Here is an 11,528-nt window from a genome sequence, read left to right as displayed (position 1 = left end):
AGACAAATTGGTCACGAAATGCCTCCCAAACCTTGGTTGCAATTAAGACTGAAAGGAAGGGGTTGTAAAATAAAGAATGTTGCCCACCATCCGATTCTACAGGAATCTAGTCATTAGTTGCTGTAGTCACTGACCTACAACACCTCCTGAAAGGATGGGGATGAGTCACTTTGTGCTCTGGGAAAACTGGCAGAACTGGTCCCCAAATATTTTCAGGAGAGGATTTTGTGAACCCAGTTTCTTGCCTCTTCCCATACTTAGAAAAGCACTAAAACCACTAAGATGTCTCTCCCTGGTGAGTAGCAGCAACCTTCTGTCAAGATGTGTGCTTGATTGCACGCACCCTTCACCAAAATCACGTCTATACTCACCTCCCCCCTTACCTCTTGGGAGCAGTCCTCAGAGCTCTCTGAGACACTCTCCCGACTTATAATCCTCAGGTTGGCTCAAGTAAAATTTTTCATTTCTTTTTTAGATTGACTATTGATTAATTTTTTTTTGTCAACACTCTCTAGGAAGATTTTCTATAAAAATGTTCTCCTCTTGGTACATCTACCCAAAAAAGGCAACCCCTGTGGAGGGTCACTTTTTTTTTTTTTTTTTCCCCGATACGTGGGCTTCTCACTGTTGTGGCCTCTCCCGTTGCGGAACACAGGCTCCGGGCACGCAGGCTCAGCGGCCATGGCTCACGGGCCCAGCCTCTCCGCGGCATGTGGGATCTTCCTGGACTGGGGCACGAACCCGTGTCCCCTGCATCGGCAGGCAGACTCTCAACCACTGCGCCACCAGGGAAGCCCAAGGGTCACATTTTTTGTGTTTTTTTTTGTGTTTTTTTTGTGTTTTTTTTGTTTTTTTGCAGTATGTGGGCCTCTCACTGTTGTGGCCTCTCCCGTTGTGGAGCACAGGCTCTGGACGTGCAGGCTCAGCAGCCATGGCTCACGGGCCCAGCCGCTCTGCGGCATGTGGGATCTTCCTGGACCGGGGCACGAACCCATGTCCCCTGCATCGGCAGGCGGACTCTCAACCACTGCGCCACCAGGGAAGCCCCAAGGGTCACATTTTTTAAAGCACAGGATTTAAAAGGTGGATCTGTTATAGCTCAGTGCTACCTGCCCATCCATACCATGGCTTAAAATTGGATCCAGCCCACCTACCTTTCTGGCCTCAGTTCCTACCACTCTCCCCTTTTCTCTGGCCAGTGTCTCCCCATCCCAGTCACTTGCTAGGGCGTGAACGTATGTACTTCCTTCACAAAACTGTTCAAAATTATCTTTGTCGCCTTCTTTATTGATTGTCTCACCATTCATTATTTTGTCCCCATACCTTAGAGCCATGCCTCATGTAGTAGGCTCTTAATATATATGTATGAGAGAAATGAATTTTGGCTACCCATTTTTCAGGGTAAATTTCCTTCCTCGAATGTTTCATGGTCACATGAACAAATGAAGGAACCTCATTACACAGAACCAAAAAAAAAAAAAAAGGGAGGAATTTAGCAACAATTAAATAAGTAAAGACATTACATTTAATTTTCATGACTCACGCACAGTCTTTCATCATCTCTGACTTTCCATGAGGTGGCTCAATAACCATTCCTTTGACTAGCTGGAGTAGAGAATTTAATTAGTGAGACGCTGCTTGCCCTTCCCGAGGATGGAAACGGTGGTCTGACAACAGGTAGGATATTCAGTCTTCTTTCTTCTGTTTCTTCTGGGGCCCAGAAATTTGGAATCTACTTGCTGTGCTTATGTAAACACATTGGATCCCTCCCTTGGGTAGTTTTTGACAAGTTTTCTTTAAGTAAGAGAATAAGACTAAATAGTTTTGGTGATGACATCCATCCAGGGGGGAGTAGCTAAGCAAGCATACATAGGTGCTTAAGATAACCAACGTGTTCCTTTTTTGTTGAATGTTGGTGCCCTACGTATAATAGACTACTGCTCCCCCACCAAAGTTTTTTATTGCATGTCCTTCAGTAAAAAATTCTGAATATGTACTCCCAATGTGTATTCTTTTAGTAGAGATTTTGAAAAGAAGAAATAGGAACTATATTCAATATCTTGTCATAACCTACAATGGAAAAGAACCTGAAGCTGTACACCTGAAATTAACACAGTATTATAAATCAAATATAGTTAAGTTTTTAAAAAGAGGAAATAAAAAATGGAGATGCTAATACTTTCTTCCTATATCCAATGGATTGTCCTGTGCACACCATTGTGGAAACTACTGGGACAGACGACTTTACTCTGCAATACTCTTTTTGATTGATTGATTTAGGTTGTGCAGGGTCCCAGTTGCAGCACGCAGGATCTTAGTTGTGGCATTTGGGATCAAGTTCCCTGACCAGGGATCGAACCTGGGCCGCCTGCATTGGGAGCGCGGAGTCTTACCCACTGGACCACCCAGGAAGTCCCTACTATGCAATACTCTTAATACTGAGGTATAATTTACATCCAATAAAGCACATAAATCTTAAGTTCAGGGGCTTCCCTGGTGGCTCAGGGGTTAAGAACCTGCCTGCCAATGCAGGGGACACGGGTTCGAGCCCTGGTCCGGGAAGATCCTACATGCCGCGGAGCAACTAAGCCTGTGTGCCACAACTACTGAAGCCCGCATGCCTAGAGCCTGTGCTCCGCAACAAGAGAAGCCACCACAATGAGAAGCCCGTGCACCGCAACCAAGAGTAGCCCCCTCTCACCACAACTAGAGAAAGCCTGCGCGCAGCAATGAAGACCCAACACAGCCAAAAATAAATAAATTTATTTAATATATATATATATATATATATTGCCAAACAGTCTTGCCACAGCGGTTGTACCGTCTACACTCCCACCAGCGAAAGAGAGATTGCTCCACATCCTTGACAACACTTGGAATCATCAGTCATTTTAATTTTATTATTTTTAAAATTTATTTTTATTTTTTAAAATGTTTATTGGAGTATAGTTGATTTACAATGTTGTGTTAGTTTCAGGTGTACAGCAAAGTGATTCAATTATACATATATTGATTCTTTTTCAGATTTTTTCTCATATAGGTTATCACAGAATATTGAGTATAATTCCCTGAGCTATACAGGAGGTCCTTATTGGTTATCCATCATATATAATAGTGTATGTATGTTAATCTCAAGCTCCTGATTTATCCCTCCCATCCACGTTTCCCCTTTGGTAATCATAAGTTTTCTTTTGATATCTGTAAGTCTGTTTCTGTTTTGTAAATAAGCTCATTTGTATCATTGTTTAAAAAATTAGATTAGGGGCTTCCCTGGTGGCATAGTGGTTGAGGGTCCGCCTGCCAATGCAGGGGACACGGGTTCGTGCCCCAGTCCGGGAAGATCCCACATGCAGTGGAGCGGCTGGGCCCGTGAGCCATGGCCGCTGAGCCTGCGCATCCGGAGCCTGTGCTCCGCAACGGGAGAGGCCACAACAGTGAGAGGCCCATGTACCGCAAAAAAAAAAAAAAAATTAGATTCCACATATGAGTGATACCATATATTTGTCTTTGTCTGACACTTCATTTAGTATGATAATCACTAGATCCATCCATGTTGCTGCAAATGGCATTATTTCATTCTTTTTTATGGCTGAGTAATATTCCATGGTATATATGTACCACATCTTCTTTATCCTTTCCTCTGTAGATGGACATTTAGGTTGCTTCCATGTGTTGGCTGTTGTAAATAGTGCTGCAATGAACACTGGGGTGCATGTATATCACTGATATACAGTCCTTTTAATTTTAGCCATCCTAGTGGGAGACCTTACAATACTCTTGTTGAAGGGGAAAAAATGCCAGGACAAACATCTTGTCTTCCATTCTGGCTTATCTCCCCTCCCTTTTCCACTTGAGATTTGTGGATGAGTTAAATCCACAGTGTATCTGCATATCTCAGAGTCGAGTGGCCATCACACTATATGATCTTAACCAGGATGCACAGCAAGATTCTAAATCTTAACTCACAACAGCTAAGTCTTACCATAAACTTTACAAACGATTAGAGAGCTACAAAGTGGGGTTTTTTTTCTTTCTGGCACTCTTTACATATTCAAAAGCAACCAGAAAACAAGAACTTGTGCTTCTAGAACAACCAAGGCTGAATGTTTTCTAAAGGAAATAAAGACATTTCTAGAGCAATTTCTCTTTTTGAACTCTCCTTCCAACATCCATAAGACCAAAGAATACAACCTCTAAACTGACTTTCCCTTGGTAAGTAATCCTACAGCTTAAACAAAAAAAGGTTTTATTGAGATATAGTTCACACACCATAAAATTCACATATTTAAAGTATACTATTCAATAGTTTTGAGAATATTCACAAATATAAATTTATTTATTTATTTATTTTTGGCTGCCTTGGGTCTTTGTTGCTGCGCGCGGGCTTTCTCTAGTTGTGGCGAGTGGGGTTTACTCATTGTTGCGGTGCGCGGGCTTCTCATTGCAGTGGCTTCTCTTGTTGCAGAGCAGGGGCTCTAGCGCGCAGGCTTTAGTAGTTGTGGCACGTGGGCTCTAGAGTGCAGGCTCAGTAGTTGTGGTGCACGGGCTTAGTTGCTCTGCGGCATGTGGGATCTTCCCAGACTAGGGCTCGAGCCTGTGTCCCCTGCACTGGCAGGTGGATTCTTAACCACTGCGCCACCAGGGAAGTCCCCACAGTCAACTTTAGAACATTTCCATCACCTCTAAAAGAAACCCCATACCTTTTAGCTATCATCGCCCTATTCCCCCTCCCAAACCCCACCCACCCACAAGCAGCCACTAATATACTCTCTGTCTCTATGGAATTGCCTATTCTGGACATTTCCTGTAAATGGAATCATACAGTATGTGGTCTTTAGTGGCCACGAGGTTCATCCATGTTGTAGTATGTATCAGTACTTCATTCCTTTTCATGGTGGAATAATATTCCATGGCATAGATAGACCACATTTTGCTTATCCATTGATGGAAATTTGTGCTGTTTCCACCTTTTGGCTATTATAAATAATATTGTTATGTCCTATAGCTTTTGTGTGTGTGTGTGTGTGTGTGTGTGTGTGTGTGTGTGTGGTACGCGGGCCTCTCACTGTTGTGGCCTCTCCCGTTGTGGAGAGCTCCGGACACGCAGGCTCAGCGGCCATGGCTCTCGGGCCCAGTCACTCCGCGGCACGTGGAATCTTCCCAGACCGGGGCACAAACCCGTGTCCCCTACATCGGCAGGCGGACTCTCAGTGCACTGTGCCACCAGGGAAGCCCTGTCGTATAGCTTTTTAACCACCTTGATACTTTGAGGGGTTTTTATTATTTTCTATATGTATACATATTGGCTTACTCATTCTTAAGATATCAGTTAAGACTCTATGATCAGATTTTTTTCCACTCCCTGTCTTGTCTCTGGGAGCGATTCTCTGCACACACCATATGCTGTTTCAAGTCTTTGCTCCCATTCTCTCTTTGCCTAGTTAACTCCCACTCATTCTTTATTACATGACATTTACTCAGTATCCAAGTTCCTTGAATTACTTAAGAGAATATCTTATTTATATGACTATGCATCTACATATGAAGTGTTAAGATAGTCCTTTCATTCAAAGAAATAATATGATGAATCAGGAGAAATGGCATGATCTCAAAACCAGGATTCTTGTCAACTTATTTTTTTCCAGTGTTCTTTATATAGACTTGATTTTTTAAGTCTGAAAGGATGTTACTCATAACCCATACTATATTTCATACCTCAAAAGAAGAAGTGGTAATTTACAAACTTTCTTCCTCTTCTTCCCACCCCATAATATCACATGCCCTGTAGTTGATGATGTTTTTGGTCACATGGAGCCAGAATATCTAGGAAAACTTTTGTCATCAAATGATATGAATGCATATGCTGGTGTTTCAATCTCTTTCTTTCTAAGATGACTCTTCACCAACCACAGTATACAACACTGATTGTAATAGTTGAATCATTCATAAGTTTGCCATGTAAAAATAAGAATTCTGGGGCTTCCCTGGTGGCGCAGTGGTTGAGAATCCGCCTGCCAATGCAGGGCACACGGGTTCGAGTCCTGGTCTGGGAAGATCCCACATGCCACGGAGCAACTGGGCCTGTGAGCCACAACTACTGAGCCTGCGCGTCTGGAGCCTGTGCTCCGCAACGAGAGAGGTCACGACAGTGAGAGGCCCGCGCACCGTGATGAAGAGTGGCCCCCGCTCGCCGCAACTAGAAAAAGCCCTTGCACAGAAATGAAGACTCAACACAGCCAAAAATTAATTAATTAATTAATTAGTTTTTAAAAATGTTAATGTAGACATAAATGAAACAGTTGATAAATTGCACTTCACCAAAATTAAAAAATAAGAAGAAGAAGAAGAATTCTGAGGAATTCCCTGGCAGTCCAGTGGTTAAGACTCCACGCTCTCACTGACAAGGGCCTGGGTTCAATCCCTGGTCAGGGAACTAAAATCCCACAAGCCGTGCAGCGTGGCCAAAAAGAAGAAAGAAAAAAAGAATTCTGCATTCTGCATGCTGATATATTAGTGGGTGACCTTTTCTCAGGAAGTTCCATGCTTTTGGTTCAAACAAGTTTACTGGTGGGATTTTTCTATATTTTCATTTTTACTTCTGGACTTAGCGAGAGTGAAAAGAAAATGTAAGTGGTGAGGGTTGTATGGAAGAGTGAAAGAGGAGATCTTAAGAAGGAAAGGAAGAAAGAACCAGAAGGATGAAAGCCAGTGACGAAGTTATGCTATCACATCATCTTCATCCAACCTCCTTGGTTAGGTCTCTTGAAAGGCAGTGGGAGAAAACTCAAGTTTCTCTTCTATTTGCCCCAAATATCTCTGTATTCATTTTCTAGGGCTGCCATAACAAATGACCACTAACTGGGTGCTTTAAAACATCGGAAACTTATTCTCCCACGGTTCTGGAGGCCAGAAGTCCAAAATTAAGGTGTCAGCAGGACCACATTCCCTCCAAAGTCTTTAATGGAAAATCCTTCCTTACCTCTTCCAGCTTTTGGTGGTGCCAGGTGTTCCTTGGCTTGTGACAGCATCACTCCAGTCTCTATCTCCATCAACACATGGCCCGCTCCGTGTGTCTCTCTGTCCTTTTCTGTCTTTTATTTATTTATTTATTTATTTATTTATAGCAACTCTGTGTGGCTTGTGGGATCTTACTTCTCCAACTGGGCCTGGAGTGAAAGCACCGAGTCCTAACCACTGGACCGCCAGGGAATTCCCCTTTTCTGTCTCTTATAAGGACACTTGTCATTGGATTTAGGGCCCACCCTAATCCTGTAGGATCTCATTTTAATCCTTACCTTAATTACATCTGCAAAGACAGTATTCCCCAGTAAGGTCACATTCTGAGGTTCCAGGTGGACGTGAATATTGTGGTTGGGGAGTAAGGGGGACACTTCAAACCACTCCAGCCTCCTGAAATTCTACTGCTTCTGCCTTTGGATAAAGTGTGTACTCCTTTAAGTGAGAGTGAGCTCTCTACTTTGCCACTGATAAGAAACAATCATTTTATACTTTTTTTTTTTTTTGGCCATGCCTCACAGCTTGTGGGATCCTAGTTCCCTGACCAGGGATCAAACCCAGGCCCTCAACAGTGACAGCGTAGAGTCCTGACCAACTGGACCGCCAGAGAAGTCCCACAATCATCTTACAAATTTTTTTTTTTAATTTTTTTAGCTGCACTGGGTCTTCATTGCTGCTTCTCTAGTTACGGCAAGCGGGTCTACTCTTCGTTGCGGTGCGTGGGCCTCTTACCGCGGTGGCTTCTCTTGCTGCGGAGCACGGGCTCTAGGTGCGCCAGCTTCAGTAATTGTGGCACGTGGGCTCAGTAGTTGTGGCACATGGGCTCTAGAGCTCAGGCTCAGTAGTTGTGGAGCACGGGCTTAGTTGCTCCGCGGCATGTGGGATCTTCCTGGACCAGGGCTCGAACCCATGTCCCCTGCTTTGGCAGGCGGATTCTTAACCACTGCACCACGAGGGAAGCCCTCATCTTATAAATTTAACTGAAGTAAACTAAGGTACGGAAATCGTCATGGATTTTCACAAAGACAACGTGTCTATGTAATAAACACCCAAATCAAGACACAGAACATTCCCAGTATAGATTAGGAACTATGTTCTTTCTTCTTTTTCCATTAAAGAAAAAATTTTATTTGTGGTAAAATACACATAAAATTTACCATCTTACCCATTTTAAAGTGTGCGGTTCAGTGGCATTAAATACTTTCACACTGTTCGGCAACCATCCCCACCATCCTGCTCCAGAATTTTCTATCTTGCAAAACTAAAACTCTGTCCCCGTTAAGCACTAACTCCCCATTTCCCCAGCCCCTGGTAACCACAATTCTACTCGTGTGTCTATGAATTTAACTACTCTAGGGAACTCCTGTTAAATGGACTCATACAGTATTTGTCCTTTTGTGACTGGCTTAGTTCACTCAGCGTAATGTCTCTGGCTGCATCCATGTGGTAACACATGTTAGAATTTCCTTCCTTTTTAGGGCTGAATAATATAGGAACCATATTCTTTTGAAAGGTGATGACAACCTCCTTCTGATTTTTATGGCTAAGTGTTTACTTATTTTCATCCCTGATGCTAATTAGAAAACAATGTATGTTTCACTAATGTTTTCCTCCTTGGTGATTACAGAGTTCAGTTTTTCAGGTTTTTAAACCAGAACCTAGCCCTCCGCTCTGGATCCTGTGGTTTTGCCGTGTTACCCAATCTCATGTGCATTTTAACTATCCCATTTTGTGTGTGTGTGTGTGTGTATGTGTGTGATAAAAGTCACATGATATAAAACATACTATTTTAACCATATTTAACTGTACAGTTCAGTGGCACTAAGTACATTCACAGCGGTGTGCCACTCTCACCGTCATCCCTCTCCTGTAACTATCCCATTACATCTACAGAAAAGCTGAAGAATCAACAGCTTCCAAAAGTGGATACAAGTAACCAGCAGGGCAAGTCTCAAAAGCCGATTTTTTATTCCTCTTTCCTTTCCCTTTCTTTGCAGCTGGCTCATAAGCAGAGCCCAAAGGACCTTGGCAGTAGTTTAGATTTAACTCCATGTCCACACTCTGAAAGTCAGCAGGATTCTGTTTTGTTTCCTTTTATTTAAGCGCACTTACTCATTGTTTTGGAAATACCTCACATTCCAGGCGATTCAAGACTTCTTGAATAAACAGCTCACCTCTTTAGAGAGAAGACCCATTGAATATATGAAATCCCAGCTGAGTCAATAAAAAACAACCAAGATGTGAAGACAGAGAGGAAGGTAACTCCATGTCCCTATTAGAGATTCTCAGAGGAATACATCCTAATTAATTTCCATCATGGCTAAGGCCCTGCAACATTTATAGACAAATATAGCACCTTAATCAGCATGGGTGAAGGACCTGGTTCCCTTAATCCATCAGCTGTGAAACAGGTTTTTTGTTTTTGTTTTTCCCCAGTACGCGGCCTCTCACTTTTGTGGCCTCTCCCATTGGGGAGCACAGGCTCCGGACGCACAGGCCCAGCGGCCATGGCTCACGGGCCCAGCCGCTCCGCGGCACGCGGGATCCTCCCGAACCAGGGCACGAACCTGTGTTCCCTGTGTCCCCTGCATCAGCAGGCGGACTCTCAACCACTGCGCCACCAGGGAAGCCCTGAAACAGGTTTTTACCGTAGGCGACTTAAGTAATTTATTTTAATAGTTTACACATTACACAATGACTTAGGACTAAGTGCCAAGAAATATAGTAAGAGCAAGATCAAATCCAACCACACTTCAAGTATTAATCTCTAATGTTAGCCCTTATAAAAGCCCATCCAGCTGCATTATCCTTTTTCTGAAAGCTTTCTGTCTGTGGAGTAGAGCAGGAAACGGATAAGGCTGTGTATGATCAGGCCACTGACCACGGCTGTTCTCTTTCTCTCTGTCCATCCCCTGCCCGACCAGTGCCTGTTTCACCTACACCCTACGCACAGGACTGACCTTCCTAAGTACTTGTCCCAGGCCCCAGCTAGTGATTGTTCTTATCAAAGGGGCGGTGAGGGGCGTGCCCCTCTGCTAGTTTCCCTGGCAACTAATGAGCCCACGTGAGGTCAATTCTCCTATAACTGGTAACCTCCCCTGCCCCCCAGGAGCGAAGACCGCCACCGTGTCCTGCGCACTGACCGCTGCACAGGTGGGGTGTCGCTCTAGGACCTTGCTTCAGATGTGTAAGCTCCCCCATCCATTGAACCACTGATATATCTGTAGCTGACTCCAGGCTCTTGAAGCTGGGGAAGCACAGGGCTTGTTGGCCTGTGGGGTGCAGCCCAACAGGTGCCAGAACTTTCCAGAACCACAGAAAATTGAGGGAAAGGGGGTGGAGAGGGATCCACTTCTATCTTCCTCTGCTTTCTCCCAGTCACAGCCTAGTGATTCAGAAAAGTCAACCTGACTTTGAAAAGGGAAGTGCTCACTTTCACCGCATAGAATTGACATTTCACACAGAGAAAGCATGAGTTTTTCACAACGTTTGGTCACATTTCAGTGCTCTATGCTAAGCTCTCAAAGCCCGAGAGAAGCCACACAAACTCAGTGGTGTGGCTAGCGATTGCTTCTTGCCTGCAGTACGTAGAGCTGACAATCCTATAATTATTTACATATTGCACCTAAAGCTAGTCCTTCCCTGTTTTTGAAATACTAAGATTGGCTTGAGACAGTATGAGACCTGGGTTCATCTTGGGGATCACACACACACACGCACATACACATACTCCTTACCTAACCCTGAGATTTAACTGCACTTGAGAATTCTTTATCATTAGCTGTCTACCTACAAGCTGAAAAGGTTTGTTTCTTTCACTTTAGCTGTAGCAACTCATTACGCTATCTTTTCTCTCCAGGGAGAGACGCACGAACATGGCTACTGTTAGTCGTGTGATTCTTGCTCCCATTTGGATAAAATCAATACCTTTGCCTTGATTTTTCAGAACCTTCTTTGGAGTTCTTTGGCTGCCAGTAATAAAAAACCTAACTAGAGCTGGCTTTAAGTAAAGAGGGCATTTACTATCTTGCATAATCAGAAGTTCAGATATTGAGTTCCCAGAACTTGCCAATGATGTAATTGAGCCCAGGTTCTTTCCATCTTTGCACTCAGCCATCCTTTAATGAACTGGTTTGGCCTTAGCTTGTTTCCTCACAAAAGGACTCAGCTGGGACTTCCATGCTTCCACTGCAGGCGGAGACCCCGCATGCCGTGGTGCGACCAAAAATTTTTTTTAAAAAGGGGGGGGGGTGGGGGCTTCCCTGGTGGCGCAGTGGTTGAGAGTCCGCCTGCCGATGCAGGGGACACGGGTTCGTGCCCTGGTCTGGGAAGATCCCTACATGCCACGGAGCGGCTGGGCCCGTGAGCCATGGCCGCTGAGCCTGCGCGTCCGGAGCCTGTGCTCCGCAACAGGAGAGGCCACAACAGTGAGAGGCCCGCGTACTGCAAAAAAAAAAAAAAAAAAAGCGGGGTTGGGGGGGTGGCAGGCCTCAGCTGCTCCAAACATTACA

The sequence above is a fragment of the Grampus griseus genome (assembly GCF_964374135.1).
Source record: "Grampus griseus genome assembly, chromosome: 12".
In the NCBI taxonomy this organism is placed as follows: domain Eukaryota; kingdom Metazoa; phylum Chordata; class Mammalia; order Artiodactyla; family Delphinidae; genus Grampus; species Grampus griseus.
The sequence above is the reverse complement of the archived record's forward strand: the minus strand, read 5'-3'. Positions refer to the sequence as shown.